General features: G+C 37.3%; 1 protein-coding gene across 1 annotated transcript in view; it reads left to right on the plus strand.

Moving 5' to 3' along the window:
- Window positions 1–22,095, plus strand: part of LOC100521702 (melanoma-associated antigen B16-like) — a 287,354-nt gene that overhangs the window by 129,780 nt on the left and 135,479 nt on the right. The window contains exon 4 of the mRNA XM_085007602.1: window positions 16,373–16,475. The gene's annotated coding sequence lies outside the window, so the exon portion shown is untranslated. The remainder of the gene's footprint in view (window positions 1–16,372; window positions 16,476–22,095) is intronic.

Raw genomic sequence — 22,095 nt, forward strand, 5'->3', positions numbered from 1 at the left:
ATTTTCTTGTTTTGCTTCTGTGGTATACAAGTGTAAATAAAATCTAAATCTAAAATATCATTACCAATGTAAAAATCAAGATACTTTTATGTATATAACCAAGTGTGTATCATCTTCTTCAAAACTTATTCTCTTAAAAGACTATTTCCTATTCCTCTGGTGAAAATGTTCTTCAGAGTTCTTTGATTTTGCAGAGGTATCCTCACATTTAAGCAGTAACTGTTGTTTATTATTTTTCTTTGTGAAGTATAATGATAAACAGTTGTTTATTCTAAGCAATATGTAATCAGATCTTTATTTTTTACCCAGTCTGAGATTCTTTGCCTTTTATTTGGAGAAAAATGATGATGCAAGAGCATCAGATTGGCAGCAGGGGAATTTGTTTTAGAAATAGAATTTCAGTTTCTGAGGACCACATCACTCCCCTCTTTCTCCTACTCTTTCTTCAAGCAGAACATCTTAGCTTTGATCTGTGTTTTACACACTAGACTTCTGATTAACTTTCATTTGATGAAAAGCTACCCCAGCAAAAGAAACTGTGTAACAGGATATATGTGTTTCTGCCTTCCTTGGCCTAGTTTTGCATCTGAGAAGACACACTGAGGTTTTTAGGAATTGGGGGTGCTGGGATGGGGAAGATGGAGAGTCTTTTCAGTAGGGGAGATTGTTTTTGTGTATCTCTGTGTGCTGTGCCAGGATCAGACATGGACATAATGCAGAGCATTTTCATATCTTCTTTATAGCCATTTTAAATACTGCTTTTCTGGAGCTAAAAGTTTCAAGTCCCTGGATACTCTTTCTCAATCTAACCCACAGCTAGTGGATATTCTTTTCAACTTTAGACTGTCTTTTTCTCATTCTTCATTTCCATTGCTATTTCAAAAGTTAACCTTTCATATTGCTTTACTTTAGTGATGTTTTTTATGTTTTACTGCAAAAAAGTGCTTATTGCAGAAGCAATTTTCTTCAACAGAAGAAAATAATAAAAATTACGTATCAACCTACCACCACTCAGAGGAACATTTGGGTTGTTAAAATTATTTTCAATTATTTAAAAAATTTATATATATACATAAATCAACTATATCTGAATATCCAAAAGCTTTTGATGTGTAGTAAACTATCCCAAATGTTGTGACTTAAAATAACAACCATGTATTTAGATCATGTATCAGTCAGCTCAAGCTGCTATAACAATATCACAGACTCAGTGGCTTAAAAGATCCAAACTTATTTCGTCACATTTCTAGAAGCTAGGTCTGAGATCAAGAGACGAGCCTGGGTTTCTCCTGGTGAGAGCTATCTTCTTGGCTTGTAGCTACCTACTCTATGTTTACTCTTGTGGGCTTTTTACTTTCCTTTTCTTTTATTTTTGTCTTTTTAGGGCTGCACTCACAGCATGTGAAGTTGCGCAGGCTAGGGGTTGAATCAGAGCTGTAGCTGCCAGCCTACACCACAGCCACGTAACACTGGATCTGAGCCACATCTACAAACTACACCACAGCTCACGGCAATGCCGGATCCTTAATCCACTGAGCAAGGCTAGGGATCAGACCTGCATCTTCTTAGATGCTAGTCAGATTCCTTTCTGCTGAGCCACAGTGGGAACTCCTCATGGACTTTTCTTGATGTATGCACACACATGAAAAGCACATGCTCATGTGTGTGTGCACGCGCACACGCGCACACACACACACACACACACACACACACACACAGATTTCACTGGTGTCTCTTCTTAAAAGCTCTCTGATGTCTTTCTATTGAATTAGAGGCACAGCTTTATGACCTCATTTAGCCTTAATTACTTTGGTAAAGGCCCTGTCTCTAAGTATAGCCACATTGGGGGTTAGGACTTAAACCTAAGAATTTTAGAGGGACGTTAATATTTGTTCCATTTTTGCAGGTTGGATATTTGAATTGGGTTCAGCTGTGTGGTTCTTTCGGCCTGAGCCAGTCTTAGCTGATTTTGTGTGCTATGGTCAACTGGTGGTGACTGGTGCAGGCTACTTTATGACGGCCTCATCTGGGAAGGCTAGGATGACATAAGCTTCTCCTTATGCCTCTCATAATCCAGCATGCTAGGTCAGGCTGATTCATATGACTTTTGGAGGGCCCTAAGAACAACAAGCAGGCAAGTCCCAATCCATAAGAACTTGTCAAGTCTCTGCTTGAGTCATATTTGCTTCTGTTCCATTGGCCAAAGTCATGTTACAGTCATATAGGAGGGTACTATCAAAAGTCTAAGATATAGGGAGGTATGAACTGCAAATCATTCCACCACATACATGCAATATGCATATATAATTTTTTTCCAAAATTAAGGCCAAACTTTACATACTGTCTCATAACATTTTTTTTCTTAATACAAACCTTATTTTTCTGTGTCTTTAACATTCTTCTGTAGCCACATTTTATTTCTTTATGGAAAACATGGTCTTTAAAAGCATTATGAAAACAAATTCAAAAAATATTCTGCTTAAATCATTAGACTGCATTAACCTCTAAACTGAGTATTTGGAAAGGAACAAAAGTCTTGGGATGCATATGATATATAATATTTCTTAAGAACCAGTCTCAATCACTAAGCTAATACTAAGAAGATGATTGAGTAGGGTACTGAACCTATGGAAGCTCATCTTACTTTAAGTGGTACTCTTTTTTTATTAAACAGAATGGCAAACATGTATTGCAGACAATAATATGAAGTGTGCATAGGTTAACACCAGGAGGAATAGAATATGAGGTGAAGCACAGGCCATAGAAGTCATTCTTGACTCTCCTGTATTTCTCACAGCTACATTTGCTCTGTCAGCAAATTCTGATGGATATACCCTCAAAGAATCTTCCTGATCTGACCACTTCTTCCACCTCCACTGCCACCATCCTGACCCAAGCCATTATCATCTCTTGCCTGGGTTGTTAAATTAGCCTATTAAAAGATCTCTCTGCTTATATACTTGTCTCCTTAGAGTCAGTTCTCCAAACAGCAGCCAACATGTTTTTTTTTAAAACGTAAGTCAGATCATGTTACTTCTCTGTTCTAACTGATGCAATGGCTTTCTGTTTGATTCAGTAAATGTTTTGGCCTAGCAGAAGAGATTGCACATTCAAAGTATTTAACTGAATAGAGTCTAGTGAAGAGGCTATTTTTAGGGTTTAAGGAAAACAATAAGAAATAGTGAAACAAGCAGTTAGCAACAGCTTTCTTGTTGCCAGGGTTTGAATAGATAAAGGGAAGCAACCTCAAGAACACCTTGAGGGCCAGAGCCATGGAAGAAGAATGCCTGAAGAAAGCTGCAGTCACATATGACCAGGACAGGGGTTCTTATTTCTCTACTCTCCTGCCAGTGTATCCTTCCACTTGGCCAGACCCAAGTGAAAGCCACAGGGCCCGGCATCCAAGGTGGTGCCATCTGCAGATTCTGACCTCCAGCGCAAAAGGGAGAAGCATAGAAAAGGGTCTTCAGGGGTAAACAGGCATGCCCTTGAATATAAGCCACCATTCTTTGTATAATATGCAAAGTCTTATACAAACATCCTTAACTGTCCACTCTTCGACTTTAATCTTTGTCTTATTTTCTTGCCAGACCCCTGCACCAAAGCAGAATTCTTGCAGTCTGTGTAGCAAGAAGGTATACTTCTTCCTCATTGCCTTTACATAGACTTTCCTCTGTGTTCAATGCTTTTGTCTCAGATGTTTGTGGCTTATTCAACTTGAGGGGTCTGTTTAAATGTTGCCTTATTTTTCCTGACTACTTTATCATGGAGCCACACTTCTTCCTGCCATCTGTATCCCTCTTCCCTGCCTAATTGTTCTGTATGGCCCTTACCTCCATCTACTATAATGTAGATATGTCTTTTTATTTTTCTTTTTTTTTTGTTTTCTACACAAAAATATAAACTCCAGGAAGTATGTCTGCTTTATTCACAGCTCTCCTTAGCACTTGTAACAATGACTGGCTGATAGTAAGTGCTCTACAGATATGTTTTGGTTGAATGAATGCATGAGTTGAACTCAAACCCACTCAAGTAAATGGAGTTCCCAAGAGACAATCAAGGCCAACCAGAGAATCCCCTTGTATATGTGTAGAAGAATCTCTAATGAGTAGCTCAGCTTAGGCATATTGGGATATTCTTGTCATCCTTAACAACTTTCTCTAATACCCCTGCCTGCCTATCACCAAACCATACATACTGCTTCTAAAGGCACTGTTATCAAATTGTACCCATTCTGCCTGTGACCCTTTAACAACAGATTCTTGTTCCTAACTTGCACACCATTGTGAACACAGGAAAGCTCTCCCCAATGACCCTTATGAAAAACAAAAGCCATTTCTCAATTTTCATCTTATTTAGCAGTAGAATTTGCTACCATTTGTCATGATCTCCTTGCCACAGTTTCTTCTCTTGGATTCCAGGGCAGAAGACTTTTATGAATTTCCTCCTACTTTTCTAACTACTGCTTTTTGGTTTCTTTCACTGATTCTTCCCTTGTTCCCAAGTCATCTAAGTGTTAGAATGCCCCAGGACCTTGTCCTTGGATTTCTTTTCTATGTTTAATTTTTCAGGTGATTTCATGAAATTTCATGACTGATGACTACTAAATTTATGCCACTAGCTTATATTTCTTCCCCCAACTCCAAATTGGTGTATCTATTTGCTTAACGTGTTTTAACTTATGTCTTGAACTGAGCTCCTCATGGTTCTCCTAGTAAATTGTGACTGCTGTAGTCTCACCATGTTAATATCAGTGCCTTTCTTCTAATTGTTCAGACCAAAACCTGGCTGACTCCTCTCTTTTGTTCATGTTGCATATCTAATCTGTCAGAAAATTCTGTCAGCTCTTCTAGTTTCAGGATGTTAAAAACATTATACTGAATGACCTTATTCATGTAGAACCTTATCATAAATTCCTGAGAAGAATAACATAACAAAGGCTTTAAGTTTATTTTACTGCTTTTGCCAACGTAACAAAGGCTTTAAGTTTATTTTACTGCTTTTGCCAACGTAACAAAGGCTTTAAGTTTATTTTACTGCTTTTGCAATTGCATTTCATATATTTATGCATTCATTTGTTCACTTAACAAACACTTGCTGAGAGCATGTAATGTCCAAGAAACTCTTAATTGTCAGCAATAGAATTGAGGCCTGAACCTTCATGACACCTACTTGTGTGAAAGGCAGAAAGTCAAATAAATAATGATAAACTCTGATAAAGGTTATAAAACAAACTAACATAAACTGATACAAAATATAACCAGGAGAACATCAATATTTTAGAGTCAAACTCCTCTTTGTTATTTTTAATTGCCTGCTTTGAGAGATGAAAGCAAAAAAAAAAATAATAAATTCCCTCAAATGTGGTACTTTGAAATTCTACACTCTCAATTTTGGTAATCTAAGATTTACCCCTAGGCTCTAAAGTTTTAAAAGTGATTAAATGCAAAACAATGCATATAATATTATAAATATTGAGGTAACTATGAATGATCAAAGAATAAACAGTGCTGCTCTTCTTGGGACCATACAATGAACATTTTCAAAAGATACAAATAAATATTAGAGGGTGACAGCTGAACTATAGTGACACAAATTTTATTCAAGATGTAATGAAAAGGCAGGTTTCCCCAGCCGCCATCAAACCTGTGAGTCTCAGCAGCAATCTCCGATCTTCATTATCTACCACTGCTCTGTATTTGTTAGCATGTGGAGGGAATTTATTACAGTAGTGCTAGAAAATGTAAATTTCTAAGGAGAATACAGATCTAATTGTGTCTTCTCATGGGACATATGATTTCACTGAGACAACAACTACATTCTAAGGAGTGAAAGCTAGTTGTATTTTCTATTTTTTCTAACAGTGGGGACTGAATTAGACTATCAACCCACAACTTATACTTTATGAATAAATCAATTTTTAAAGTCATTTCTGGTTCTTAAAATTACTTAAACAGCTTTGCCTTGGCTATGAGAGGGATGTTAGTTGGCTGAAGACATCCTTTTCGTCAGATGTGAAAACTATGCTTGGCAGTGACTCAGAGAAACCCTGGCTGCCCTTGTGACTCTTTATTCCTTTGCTAAGTTCCAAGGGTGAATCCACAAGTGTGGATGGATATGGTGTAGTCAAGTCACTCAAACCAGATGGTTATAAACAGGCCAAGTGTCTTGCGCCTCTTCATCTCTTCATTTGGGTCTAAAATAAAAGACTTGCTGGCTCAGTGCAAATAAAACTTTTTTAATGAAAGGGAGGTCAAGCACTCAGCCATGCTACCTGGCACTATTAAAAGAAATCAGCTGAAGCTGACTATGTTCACATGAATACTTTGAGTTTAAAATCAATAGAACTAAAGGAAAAAGAGAGAGAAAGAGAAAATCCATGTCATAAAAGAGACAGTTAAAATAGCCTCGGTAGAGGTTGACACTGTTGTCCACCTGGGATTATAAATGCCAAAAGGGTGACTGCTTCTCTTTAAACTCCTTTGTAGCAGGCCAAGACAGGGCAGAGGTAGATAAACTTTCAGTAAATAAATAAAAAAATCCGGACTTCCCATCATGGCTCAGCGGTTAATGAATCCAACTAGGAACCATGAGGTTGCCGGTTCGATCTCTGGCCTTGCTCAGTGGATTAAGGATCTGGCATTGCCGTGAGCTATGTGGTATGGGTCACAGATGCGGCTCGGATTCCTCATTGCTGTGGCTGTGGCATAGGCTGACAGCAACAGCTCTGATTCGACCTCTAGCCTGGGAACCTCCATATGCCGTGGGTGTGGCCCTAGAAAAGACCAAAAAAAAAAAAAAAAAATTCAAGGGTGAATGAGAAAAACTGGTATCCTTTGGGTGTGCAAATCCTTCAAGGCCTGGTGTGGTAGCCATTGTCCTGGATCTAAGTTGGAGTTTTAGCTGAAACGGAAAATGTAACACCAAATGATTAGAATTTTCCTTTTATAACTTTTAAAATATCAATAGATTGCCATTCCTTTCCAAAGTCTGTGTAGTTGCCTACATATCAAGTTGAAATAATCTGTGACTCCTCACCTTTCTCCTTAAGTAGGTTCATCAAACATCAAGTGGACTGCTTCCTTCTAGGGCAGAAACAAGTATATTTTGTTTCTAATCATGGGTAAGAAAAACTAGAATTTATATTGTTTTAAATATTTTCTGTGATTTGAGTTTGAGACTGGGGAGAAAATTCCAGGAAGCTAGATTCACTGGGATGCTTTGGAGCCGAATACATGGGGTCAACTGGTCAACTCAGAGAATGTGGATTAATACAAAAGGGTGCTCTCACTGATAGGAACCTCAAAGCCAGATTGGAGACAGAATTCTCCAGTGATTAAGCACATGATGATTATGTAATGATTTCTATCTAGTAAGTGTTGAGGGAAATTTTTTTGATTTGTCTATAGATGTGTCATCTTCCTTTTCAAACTCTTCTGAGGACACATGTATAATCTTTTCCCTCCAAATGATAGTTATCTCAGGTACAACAATTTTCTATGTAATTTTAATTCCATATATTATATTTTATATGACTATTTATATTTAGGGGTTTTGTTTCGTGCCTAGAAAAGACAAAGCTTTATCTTTGGTAAAAAATAGATTTCTATGGTCCACTAAAGAAAGTTCATTTTGAAGCTCAGAGCAGCCTTACTGGGTGGTAGGGATTGAAAGGGAGAGTAAATGGCCTGGGTGACTTGGAGGTAGTGAGAGGACACTGGATGGAACAACTGGGAACCCGCCATGTATCTCAAATTCTACATCCTTGTTTCTCTAGACCCTGCTTTCTCATTCTATTTTCCATAGCAGTATACCATATTTAGCACAGAAAGTAGGTGTTATATGCATCTAATCTTTTGTTCTATGTGAAATTGAGGAGATAAAGGATTATTTTTTAACACATAAATAGTGCATGGAGAAAGGACAATTAAAATTTTTAGAAATGAAGCTACTAACACTTAAAGCAGGGTGAGTTAAAGAAGGAAGATTTGGAGTTCCTGTTGTGGCTCAGTGGTAATGAACCTGACTAGTATCCATGAGGATGCGGGTTTGACCTGTGGCCCTGCTCAGTGGGATAAGGATCTGGCATTGCTGTGAGCTGTGGTGTAGGTTTCAGTTGTGGCTCGGATTTGGCATTGCTGTGACTGTGGCATAGGCCAATGGCTATAGCTCGCATTCAACCCCTAGCCTGAGAACTTCCATATGCCACAGGTGCAGCCCTATAAAGACAAAAACAAACAAACAAACAAACAAACAAAAACAAAACGAAGATTTGCAGAACCTTTCCAAATACCTGATTACAAATTTGGAATCATAGTTGTTATGCAGTAGTTGCCATTACCTGTCACAGTAGGGGATAGAATATATGGAAGAAAGTCATGTCTCTTCAAGGAGAAGAATGAATGCTATCATTTTCATGTTTATTATGGCAGCTATTTATGGTAATTCTAAAGCTATTAAATGCTATGAAACACAAACTAGTTCTGATACACTCAAGGAGCAGCCAATTTACACAACAGCTGGGAAAGAAAATCGGAGCCACTCCATTGGACCAGCTGAATCGTGAGAAAGGCATTTCATACCCCTCCAGCTGACGCAGCATGCAGATCAAACTGGCAGCTGTATTTTAGGGAAAATATGTCACAACAGACAAATGTAAGAATAGGACAAATCTACAAAAAGGATTTTCTGCATATGAATCACATTAGTAGGAAAACTTAAGAATGAGTAAGTAAAAAGTTAGACATCATCCCCTCAATATTTAGAAAGCCCCTCATACTCACTGCAACCATCATGAGATAAAGTAAATTTTTAGAATTCTTTCTCACAGAAACAAAAATCATGAGCCAGAATATCCTAAATATATTCCTCAATGGTCTCTTTGTGCTGTCTTTAGATGTGAAATTCTCACAGAACTGTCAATAATGGAATCAACATAAAAGCCAAAAAGATAAAAGATGAGAGAAAAAACCCATCAGGTATATATTTTTTGCATGTAGCTAGTCAGGGCATACTGCAGCTTCACACTTTAGAAATGTGCTCAGTATAAACTGTTGTCAAAATGATCTTGGCCTTGGCATGTTTTCCGAGTGATGCATTGTGTTGAGCTTATCATTTGCAAACATTGTTATCTGTGAACCAAGTACCTTTATTTGCTCCATTCATATTGAGCAGGGATGGTCACAGAGTGCTTAAATATTTCCAAAGTCACACAGAAAACGGCAAAGCTGAGATTTGAACCCAGATCATTGAGATTCAAAAGTTTGGATTCTTTGCTTCATTTTACTCTGCCTGGTGGTTTCCTAGTTTTACTTGAAACTACTTGTGTTGGGGAGATTGCTGGAGAGTTCCTGGTTCTTTAAGAATGTTCTATCTTGAGCAATTCAACATATTATTCTTTCTCCTCCACTCATTGTTCATGGCAAGAAGTTTTGGAGCCATAGGGATCTAATCTATTCCCTCCTTTGGATGATAGCCACTCGTACAACCTGATTCCATTTTCAGTCTTCTCTTTCTTATGTGATATGTATTGGATCTCTTCAACTTTCTGGCTACTGAGACTGTTACATATTCTCAGTCTCTACATCTCTAAAATGGGGACTGTGATATGTCTTACCACTCAGCTTTGGTTGAGTGAATTTAATACTAAGTTAATATATGTAAACTCTCTTAGTACCTGGCACATAGCAGGTACTCAAAAATGTTTGTCATTAATATTATTATTGCTGCTAGTATCATTGCCCATAGGACTATTGTAGGTAGTGATTAAAATGTGATCATATAGGTAAAGCCTCTAGTACAGAACATGAAACAGTTTAATCACTCAATATATGTAAAATTCCTCACCCTTTCCATAGGCATCTAATGTGTGGGTAGCCTTCATGATCAGTTTCATCCCTGTAAGAGTTTATTTTCTAATTTTTCACATTTGGTGGCCAGTCAGAATTCGATCTCTGTATTAGCAATAGATTTTTGTTACGTATATTCCTTTCTTAGACACCTACGACTTCTGACTTTAGAATGAATGTCATGCCATTCTGTTGTACGTCAACTAAAAAAAAAAAAAAAAAAAAAAACACTCAACAATCTGCTGCAATGCCTTGATAAATGTTTCTTTCCATGGGGCCAGTCACACCGATTGTGGGATGTCTGAAGAATGTTCTTGAGGACAGTGGTAGACATTCTCCATGCCCACTCGTGGGCCAGCACCAGGATCTTGGCAATGAATGTCTGTCACGGTACAGATAGTCTAGATTTTCATTTGGTTCCACACCTGCAGCATTTCAAGGGATTCTTTCTCAGGATAAATATAATGGTGTGAACCTCCATGCTGAACAGTAATGCATTTCACTGAGAATGTTCATAATGCAATTTTCTAGGCTACTTTTTCTTTTGCTTTCTTCATTGGTTTGATTAACTGAATAATACCTGAAACTAGGTCATATACGTGTACAGACCTAATCAGTGTGGCGAAAACAACAACAACAAGCCACAGAGCGTTTGTCTTGTCTATTCAGTAATTTCCATTTAAACATGTGTATGATAGGAAGGTAGGAACAGCCAAGCATTAAGCAAGTGATCTGGTGGTCCCAGGCATAAGAAAGCATGCAGCATGGCTACTGTTAAGCATATGAATGCATTATAAATGGTCTTCAGGCAAGTGGGTCATGGAAACTACCCTATTTCTATGTTGACAGAAGGGAGAATTCTATCATTCATTCTTAAAATAAAAATTCTCTTTCGTTTACTGCTGCTCTTTCTATTAAAAAAAGGGCATATTTAACTCAGCTATCATTTTGTAATCATAAATGTATTTCTAAAGAGTAGTCAAAAATGTATTTTAAAATATTGAGTACACTGAGAGCATTTTAACAATGTTAATTAATATTAATTTTTTTGGCTCCTAAAGTATTATGACTGCAAAACTTTAATTCCTTAACATGGTCCACTATTTTCATAACTATATAAAAATTATCGATTCTGGGTTCCATCTAATCCTTCAAAGCACAAGTACTTTCAACTACCCCATCAGTATTTTCTGACCACAGACGTTTTCACCCATGCTGTGTAAAACTTGCTGTATTACATCTGAAGAATGAATGAAATAAAAAATGATAAATTCAGTCTGACCTATGTGGACAAACTGTCTCGTTCCTTGAAATTTATTTGGAAGTTGGCACCTAGCTTTATCTTTAAAGTGCTTTTAAGTTATTGCCTTTTGTACACTGGACATAACATGAGATCTAATTCTTTTAAATTCATTTCATAGCCTTTTCCTTCCTTTACTTATAAAGAATCATAACTCATTTAGCTCTACATTGTAGATGCTTACTGTTTTGGTCTTGCACACTCATGCCTCCCACCAACCCCAAATTATCTCAGAGTGCTTTTAGTGGAAGGCAAATAATAGTTTGATGGAGTTATGTTCTAAGGGTAGTTAGGGTTTGTTTTAATGAGGCCTAGAAAGACATTTGGATACAGACATGACTGTCATGAAGGAAGAAGCTTGTCCTACTCACAGATCCCTAGAAACTCAAGGCACAGGATGCCATGCAGTACCCTGTGGGGAAGTACTGGGATCAGTCAGGAGGTAGACAGCACAAGAAAAAAACACACAGGCCTGTACTGTAGTTTCCATGGGAAGGAACTGATGAGACAGGGTGAGCAGGCTTAGGATTGGGTAGTATGAATAATTTCTGTGGGCTCTGTGGCATAGCAACTGCCCCTAGTTGTCAGGTACCTGGCCCCAGGAAATTAGGGCAGGGAGATAGTGGCCCAGAGTGCAAGAGCCCAATAAAAGAGGTGTTTGGAGGAATGGGCTCTGGACTGGTTGGTTTGCATATGAAAGAAACATTTCCCAAGTGAGTTGTTTGCTATCTATAGGAATTATAACCCCAGGAGGGTCTGTCCCTCTACGGTCAGCAAGGCCACAAGATGTTGAAGCATGAGGATATAAAAAATAAAAGTCATGGTTAATACAGGTTGATGCCCATGGTGAGAGAGACACCTCACCTGTCTGTGAGCTGATTTGTGAGCTCATTCAGGAAGAAATTGTCTTATCTGTCATTACATTCCCAGCCAAAACTCAGAGCCTGGCCCATAGGATAATAGATATTTAGTGTATTCTAGGTCTTGGCTGCACTACTTAATAAGTTTTGCTTATTTCTTGAAATTTATAAAAATATTTGGGGAGTTTTCTTGTGGTACAGTGGGTTAAGGATTTGGCATTGTCACTGCAGCAGCTAGGGTTGTTGCTGTGGCACGGGTTTGATCCTTGGCCAAAGAACCTCCATATACCATGGGCATGGTGGAAAAAAAAATTTGGAGGAAAGCAGAAGGTCAAGATAGAACCCTATTTTATGTCTCTAATATGTAATTACATAAAATAATTTTATCTTAATAATCTGTAACACTTCTTTTGAGTGTAGTTCATATTCACTAATCCCCTACATATGTTTCCAATAATTGATGGACATGAATTTCATGGCATATAGAACTTAGTGTCTCAGCTCTTTGATGAACCCTAAACCCCTCCCTTGCCCTGCTTCACTTTCTAAATCCATAAACTACTCACTTCCAGCATCTGTGTATCTATTTGTACTCACTACTGTAGTGCTGAGGAAATCAAACACATCTGTCAGTCAATCCAACAGCAGTCATTTATTGAGCACCTGGGGAGTACATAATCCACAGTATATCTGAGTAAATAACAAAAACTAAGCTAAATTACTGTTGTTGAAATGAGTAGAAACAGCAGGCTCTTCTTTAAGGATGAATAAATTCAAGTTGTCCCCATTTTTTAAAGGCTATTTTGGGAATCATAAAATCAAAAGATTTTTTTCCCAAGCATTTTCCCTTAACTTTTTAAAAATTAAATTAGCTTTAAAGGAAATTGTGTGCATTCAATTAAAGTTTATTCCATATTTTACCATTAAGTTATAGGTTTAAAAAAGCTTATATGTAGAATCTAAAATATGGCACAAGTAAACCGCTCTGCAAGATAGAAACAGACTCACAGACACAGAGAGCAAACTTGTGGTTGCCAAGGGGGAGGAGGGAAGGACTGGGAATTGAATGGACTGGGAATTTGGAGTTAGTAGATGCAAACTACTACATTTAGAGTGGATAAGCAATGAGGTCCTATTGTATAGCACAGGGAACTATATACAGTCTCCTGGGATATATCATGATGGAAGATAATATAAGAAAGGGAATGTGTATATGACTGGGTCACTTTGCTGTACAGCAGAAATTGGCACAACACTGTAAATCAACTATATTTAAATAAAATTTTTAAAAAGCTGTTTTATGTTCTGTAAAACTGAAAATTTTTAGTAAAAATCTTCTCTTTTAAAAGTGGAAAAAATTAGTGGAAATTGATGCCAATATTTGAGCCTTAATAATTATTTTTTATTTTATTTTATTTATTTTTTTTGTCTTTTTTTTGCTATTTCTTGGGCCACTCCCACGGCATATGGAGGTTCCCAGGCTAGGGGTCGAATCGGAGCTGTAGCCACCGGCCTACGCCAGAGCCACAGCAACGCGGGATCCGAGCCGCGTCTGCAACCTACACCACAGCTCACGGCAATGCCGGATCGTTAACCCACTGAGCAAGGGCAGGGACCGAACCCGCAACCTCATGGTTCCTAGTCGGATTCGTTAACCACTGCGCCACGACGGGAACTCCCGTTAATAATTATTGAATATGGAGTTCTCCTCTTGTGCAGCTGGTTAAGGATCCGGCGTCATCACTGCACCAGCTTGGGTTGGTACTGTGGTGCAGTTTCAATCTCTGGCCCTGGAACTTCCACATGCTGCTGGTGTGGCTAAGAAAAATGATTGTATATGCCTCTTTTATATGTTAAGGTCCACGTGACCCTTAGCTTATTCGAGAAAAGCACTAAGGTTTGAGGTTTGCTTTGAGAAGGGGTTGTTTTCTGATATAGTCCTTAAACTCAGCTTGCTGACATAAAAGTCTGTTTCCCACATCAAATTTATGGGCACAATAGCTGTTGTAACGAGTCTTTGGTCTCACATTTTTAATTTCCATTGTTTGAGAATTGCCTGTGAACTTATATTTTAGGATTAGGAAAAGTTTGAAATGAAATCAAGAGACCAGCATGTACAGCCCCTCTTGCTCTGACCTAACCCACAGTGTGGTCTGGGGCTGATCATTGAATCTCTTGGCGCCTCTGAATGGAAATGGTCTGAACTCAGTTATCTCTATATCCCCCTCTTGTTTTAACATAATGATTTTAAGTAAGAACATTAACATTGGTATAAAATGAGATATTGAGGGTATAAATGGACTGAAAGATTTCACTGAGGTTAGGTATATCATGATTTATGTAAGATTGCTTAACAAACTACATGAAATCATCAATAAACTACAAAAGAAAGAGTTGCTCCTTACATGTAATGTATTGATCTCCTTGAATCAATGTATTCTAGGAACTCTCACCCAAGAGGCAATATCAACTTGAAGTGAAATGATCCATCAGAGTGTCCCCTTAACTCACTGATTATTATTAATTGCTCTACGAATACCTGGGAAACATGGTTATTATATAAACATATACTAAGGAGGGAATGAAGCTAGTTTTACATATAGTAGATTTAAACACTTAAGCAACTTTGGCCAGTTGCAAAATTGCCTTTATAAATGGGCTCCATATACGTGGTAGTGCATTTGGAAGAAAATATTTAACTTGGGGTTCCTGTCGTGGCTCAGTGGTTAATGAATCCGACTAGCAACCATGAGGTTTTGGATTCAATCCCTGGCCTCACTCAGTGGGTTCATGATCCAGCATTGCCGTGAGCTGTGGTGTAGGTCGCAGATGCGGCTCAGATCCCACATTGCTGTGGCTATGGTGTAGGCCGGCAGCTACAGCTCCAATTCGACCCCTAGCCTGGGAACCTCCATATTCCTTGGGTGCGGCCCTAGAAAAGACAAAAAAAAAAAAAAAAAAAAAAAAAAAAAAGAAAATATTTAACTCATTTGAAGATGGTGAACTAACAGTAAAATGAAATTAGTTAATGTTACTTTTTTCTCTATTAAACCTTTCAGTGAGTCATCAAGGACTTTAAATACTGCTTAGACTTCAATTTCTGGCCTGTGCTCCTTACCTAATTTCATGCCACTCTCTTGTTTTGCTTCCTCTGCCCCTGCCAGTATACTAAGCATGTCATCATGGAGGCCTTCTTTAGAGCACAGATTAGGCTTTATGTTCCTATTATACTCTCCCTTGGTAATATTCTGTATTTCCTAACAATCATCTTAGTTTCAATGACATGTTTAATGTCTGTCTTCTCTCCGTAGCATATAAGCTGAAGAAGTTGTGATTAATGCCTGGTGTTTTGAAGGGATATATCCCAGTGGCTTAGCACAGCATCTGCTGTGTGATCTGCACTCAGAAAATGTGCTGAAATATATTAGTTGCTGTTTTAAAATCTCATCTAGGTATTTAGAACAGTTCCTAATGATTTGTGAGTTAAAGCTAAATAAGGGAAAAATTTTAAGTCCTCATTATTACTCCCTGGTCCCCTAAAGTCGGGGGGGATGTAAACAAGAAAAAAAAATATGATTTTTGAGCATGTATCTGTGTGTGTTTGTGTGTGTGTGTGTTTTGGAGGATGGGCAGGAAGGAGGTTTATGTGGATGACACCTCAGATACCTGTGATGTTGACAAATGACTGACAAAGAAAATATCATGCTATTTTGGAGAGCATATAAGCTAAATTTGGTGAGTTATAGATACAAATAAAAGGCCAATTTACTAATGGATGAAGAAAATAGAATATAAATCTGAAGGAAGGAAAGATTTTTATCTGCTTTTTAATTATGTTTTATTTTCTGTTTATTCCTTCCTATATGCTGTCTCTTGAGATACTTACATTCTTTAGTTAATAATAAAGTTTCTACTGTGACACCAAAATAGTTTTTTTTTAATAAAAAATAAAAAAACTTTGTGTGAAAAATGGTTTATCTCTGAGATGTTTCTCCCACCAAAGTCTGATTGGTCACACTTACTTAACGGCAGCTGTTGACTTCAGGAAATGTCAGGGAGACTAGAAAGCAGGGGCTGTTGATGTTGGATAAGAGGGAATGGGAGAGTATGAGTAGGAAGGAAGGGATTGATTCTGTCCAATTTACTCAGCCCCCAGCTGGTGTTCTTAGAACAGGCTGAATTGAAGAAGCAGTCATAGCCAGTTGTATGTGGATGTACACTGCACATCAGCCTGCCCATGCTTAATTATGAGTTGCTGATTTGTATCATCCAAATTCAGTACTCAGCCTCAGATTATCTGCACAGTGCCAAAATGCTATGCACAAAGAGAAAAACGGATTTCATTAAAACTTTTTATATTTCAGTGATTACCCAATACCTCTCCAGAACTGGATGCATCAGAACCATATCAGATGGTTATTAAAATACAGAATTTGAAGCTTGTTACAGACCCACCTGAATCACCAGGTATGTGGCCTTGGAACATGCATTTTATTAATCTCCCAAAGTGGTGCTGATAAGCAATAGGGCTAACAACTGTCATCAATGTATTACTAAATGAGTGATAAATTTGATTTTCTAATAATTTTTAGATCTGTCGTTTTCAATCCATATATAAAAAGTCAGAAATACTATTTTCCAAAGGTTTATAAACCAAGAGATTGACACCCTAAAAATACAGTGAAGTGACATGGAAAGAGAACAGGGTCTAGTTTAGTAGACCGAAGTTTTAGTGAGGTCTTTGTTTCTAAGACTATGACTTTTGGCCAGAATAGATGGAATGTGAAACTACCGATATTTGCATTTTCAACCCACAAAAATGGTGATTTTACATTATTTAGCCCAGTGATTTAACTCTCTGAGCATCGTTTCCTGTGTTTTAAATGGAATATTGTTATCAGAAGGCTGTTTTCAGGATTAAACGAGTTTTTATAAGTCATCCCACTCTGAAACTATAATGTGAGATGTTCTTTCATCTCCTTTGGAGACCACAGTACTAGTTAATGGTAGTCATTCTGTTTGGGCATTGTACACCACTGGATTATGGTCTGCAGTAATTTTTGTTATATATGCACATAAAATCTGCTGTATACTTTGGGAAGTTTAATAATGACTGTAACTCCATGCCATCACATGAGAGTTCTCACAAGGAGCTGGGGCTTCTTGTATACCTTGACTAGAATGGCTTCTTATAGTTGTTGCCTTTCTGTATGGCCTTATGTCATCCCTTCACCCTGCTCCTTGAGCAAGGAAAATTGAGTTTTCTTGACTCAGCAGACCACAGAACAGCTACTTAGTTATGTTGTTGTCCCCAACTGTGAGCTGATCCAAGGAAGAGATATTCAATTCCAGGAAGAGCTCTCCAATATTAGCATGCTGGCCAATCTCCAGGACCTCATGATGGTAATTCCAACCAGCTACTTAAACTAAAATGGGGATTCATTGCCATAACTTACCAAATTGCTGTCAGTAATCATTGAGCAATCAATGATATGAAAGTGATGTTGTTTTAGAGAAGTGAGAAATGCTTTGATCTTCAAAAATGTGAAGATTATAATGTGCCCAAGTAAAGATTGGTGGATGAGTTTTCAATACCCAGAAAACCTTAGGAAATGAACCTGGCAGAGATGAATTGTGGTTGCTGTGATGGGGAATTGGTGATTTGGAGTGAGTCAAAATTAGTTCACCAAGAACAAGTTGAAGGGTTTATCAACTGAACCTTCTTTTACTGGCTAACTTTGACTTAATAATTTAAGGCATTTAATAATGTCCTTCTGAAAAAGTTGGGAAAATAAGTGTTTGTGATTGAATAGGTGGACTCATAGCCAACTGAGAATTGTGCCAAATGAGAGTGTTGTTCAGAAGAGATCCTAAGTGGCCTCTGTGCAGTGATGTGCTGCAGCCATGCTAGCTTTCAAGAGCTTATTGTACACATCTCTTCCAAACACCTCTTTTCAGTGTTAGCACATTGGTAGGTTGAAATTGGCCACGATGGGATTATTGAATACCAAGGAAATTGGTCAACAGTACAATCTGGGCTTTATTTTCCTCTAGAGAATCAGTTGGTAAACATTTACCAGCATACCATTGGGCCTGTTTCTTCCTGGGTTTTGAATTCAGTCACTAAAAAATACTGTATTTATGAGTTAATGTGCTAGAGTTGAGTCGAGAGGAAGGATGTCAGTTACCCAATGCTTATTCTCTAGTATGAGGGAAAGACACAGCCTGCAAAGCCCTACATATCCTAGCCCCTTGATTTCTTCTTTGCTCTCACCTTGTACCAGTTTCTCTACTCAAATGCTATGTTCTTAGCCACACAGGTATTTTTGCTCTTCCTTAAACACCCCAAGTCATTCTTGCTTCAGGCTTTTGCATCTGCTATTCTGTCAGGAATGCCCTTCCTCCAGCACTTTGCATCTGTGCTCTATCCAGGTTCAAACATTACTTCTTCAGAAAAGCCTTCTCTGACTTTTATTTACCCTGTTTTAACAAAAGCCAGTTTTTTTCTTAATCTAAGTAAAGTGTTAAATTTAGAATAGTTTTAGATTGACAGAAAATTTCCAAAGATAGTTTAAAGAGTTTCTAATATATCCATCTAATTTTCCCTATTGTTAACGTCTTGTATCACTATGATATATTTCTCAACAATAGAAAAGCCAACATTAATATATTACTATTAACTGAATTCCACATTGTATTTGTATTTCACTGATTTTTACCTAATGTCCTTTTCTATTCCATGATCACAGCCAGGATACTACATTATGTTCAGTCATGTTTCCTTAGCCTCTTTTAGCCTTTGATCTTTTTTCAGATTTTCCTTATTTTCAATGAACTTGATAGTTCTGAAAAGTACTGGTGAGGCATTTTGTAGAATGTCCTGCAGTTGAAGTTTTTCTTTATATATAATTAGACAGATTATGGGTTTTGGGGAGGAAGACCACAGAAGTGAAATGCCATTTTCATTAGATTCTATCAAGGACCCGTGCTATCAGCATGAGTAGTGATACTGTTGATACTAACCTTGGTCAACTGGCTGAGCTGACAATGTTTATCAGGTTTCTCCACGTTAAGTTACTCTTCCCTCCCCAACCCCTTTCCATCAAAGTTGTCTTTGGAAGAAAGGGGTTAAATGCAGCCCACACTCACATGGTGAGGAGTTAAGCTTCATTTCCATGAGGGAGGAATATCTACATAAGTTATTCTTCTGATTTGTCCTCTCTCATCCATTTATTTATTTATTCAATTATTTATTTTTATTAAGCATTTATCAGCACACCACTGAGTCTATGTTTTTTATGAACTCATGGATATTTATTTAATATTTCAGGTTATAATCCGTTACTATTTTTTGTTGTTGTTGCTCAAATTGTTCCAACTTTGGCCAATGGGAGCTCTTTCAGATTGGCTCCTAAGTCCCTTTGATATGTCTTCATTTTTTTTTGTTTTTTGAATACTTCCTTGATTTCTGGTACTATAAGATGCTCCAGACTCATCTTGCGTAGTCTCTGCTCCAACATTTCTCCAAGAAGCTCCAGTTCCTTTAATTGGAGAATGGTATTAGAAATCATGATCTGGGTGCTGAATGTGCTTGTTGCTTTAGAAGTGTACTTAACTTGTAAATCCTCTCAGTGAATAGAGCCAGAAAATATATGTATGCATATTAAGACATGTACACACACACTTATCTAAATTTTGTATCTATCCATCTGCATTATGTTAAGCTAAAGTTGAGTTTATACCACTGTCTCCAACTCTAATCCAGTATCAAAGGGTTTATTATACCTCCTTGTTTATCTATAACCTCCTACTCCAACAGTGAGAAACCTGACTCCCACCATCTGCTATCCATTTACTTGTTTGTTCAGTCCCAGCCTACATGGTTAGCAACTTCAGAATGGTTAACCTATACTTCCTTAAGAAATAACTTTACCAAAACTAGACTGCACTATTTATATTCAGTTTGTCTCTTCTTTAATCTTATACTCTCCAGTCAAAAGACCATTTTCCAAAATCACAACCCAGTTTTAAAGCATCATTATGTTCATCATCATCTGAAATTGTCATATTTATTTATGTATTATTAGCTTTCCCATATATTATAAACTCCAGAAGAGCATAAGAACTTGGTCTGTCCATCTTTCAAAACATTCTTAACCTCAGTCAGCACATCAAGAATAATGCCAAACATAGTTAATATTTATTACATGTAGGGATGAAGTGATTCACGATACAGCACATTTTAATCATTTGATTCTATTCACTTGGCAAAGTATAATTAGGTACCAGATAAATGATACACTCCTTGAAAACATGGGAAAATGTTTGATAAATAAAATGCCAATGAATTAATTGGTATTGAGAAATAAGACTGCCAACAGACATGAGTACTCATTCCAAATGATCTGTTTCTTCATTCCCTATAGTAAAGTACTATCTGAACCATACTTATTGAGCAAAATAAAATGAAGTTAATGCTAATCACTAAGGGACTGAAGCTGTGGGGCAAATCCTCAGGGGCCTTGGTCACCCAATCCTCTATAAAATACAGTCAATTCAAACAAGTTATTGAAGGGAGCCTAACCCTACAGTAGATATGCCCAACCTCATTCAGCTCTCCTTCAAAAGAGTGAGTACCCCTTTATTCCAGATGGAGCCATGTTATTGTTTCACAAAATGAGGTTAAGTCTGTACTCTTATGTTGCCACTGATAAGACCTATGACCCTGAACTAATGTTGAACACTTATAGCTACATTCTAGACAGTTAACTAGAAAAAATAATCTTATCCTCACCCTGATTCATTATTTGTTACGAGTTCAATTGACAAAAAAATACTCCATGAGTGTTGTTGTTTGAAAATGTGATACATATACTTTTCCAGATATGTTAAAAAGAATTCTTAGATTATCACAACAGAAGATCTAATAGCTAGATCACATTATATTGCCTCTTTCCCTGCTACTCACACATACAGAAATGTTTTATCATCAGCCTTATTGAAGGACAGTCTGAGAAACAATCTGTGTGGTGCTGTTGCAGGAATAAACAAAGCTATGAAACTTAATAGAGTTGAAAATTTCTTGTTTGATGAAATTGATATTTCTAATTGGGTGGTAGTGATAAGGGCAAAAATAAAGGAGTATTTTTCATCTTTTAAAGTGTATATCCTCCTATTGTTTGCTTATTTTTGGTAAAAATATCATTTATTTTATTTAAACTGTAAGGTGGTAAGAGAAAAATGGCAAGAAAAAAATCTTCTGGAACTTTCCTGTTTAGCAATTGAAAAGATGTTCATTTACAACACATAATAACCTTTTTTATGACCTTGCCCTGAAAGAAACATAATTCTATTTCACTTTTTATGCTAGAAATAAGTGTACTCTTGAGCAATTGTTTTGTTTAATGTTATGAGCCCTGTGAATTATGTAATGGTCTAAATTTGACATTTTATTTTGGATCTTAAAATAATTAGAGTCAAATTTATGTCATTTTTAAAATTTATGCTGCCTTTTTTAAAGAATACATCCTTTTAAGCTTCCTTAAATTTTTTTCTGAAACAGTATGAGATATAAGTATATAACTTAAGTAAAAATAATTATATGTAGTTAGTTCCATCAGATTAGTATACCCATCTCCAGCACAAGCATATACCTGGAAGATTGTCTAGAATACTCATGGCAGAGGGCCAAGTCACATTTTCTCTTAGATATTTCTATACACAAACAGAAAAATTCTTAACTCTTTAGCTTTACACTTCACACAATTCTTAACTCTTTAGCCTCACACCTCATTGTTTGTTTGTTTTGCTTTATTTAGGGCTGCACCCATGACATATGGAAGTTCCCAGGCTAGGGGTCGAATTGGAGCTATAGCTGCCGACCTAAGCCACAGCCACAGCAACTCAGGATCTGAGCTGTGTCTGTGACCTACACCACAGCTCACAGCAACACCGGATCATTAACCCAACGAGCAAGGCCAGGGGTCAAACCCACATCCTCATGGATTCTAGTCTGGTTTGTTACTGCTAAGCCACACCAGAAATTCTGATATCTTGCTTTTTAATATTGATTCTTATTTGTCTCAGA

Source organism: Sus scrofa, chromosome X (assembly GCF_054392235.1).
Source record: "Sus scrofa isolate SSC_HxYL_T2T_F1_AM1 chromosome X, Sscrofa_HxYL_maternal_Yorkshire_Landrace_v2.0, whole genome shotgun sequence".
Classification (NCBI taxonomy): Eukaryota; Metazoa; Chordata; class Mammalia; order Artiodactyla; family Suidae; genus Sus; species Sus scrofa.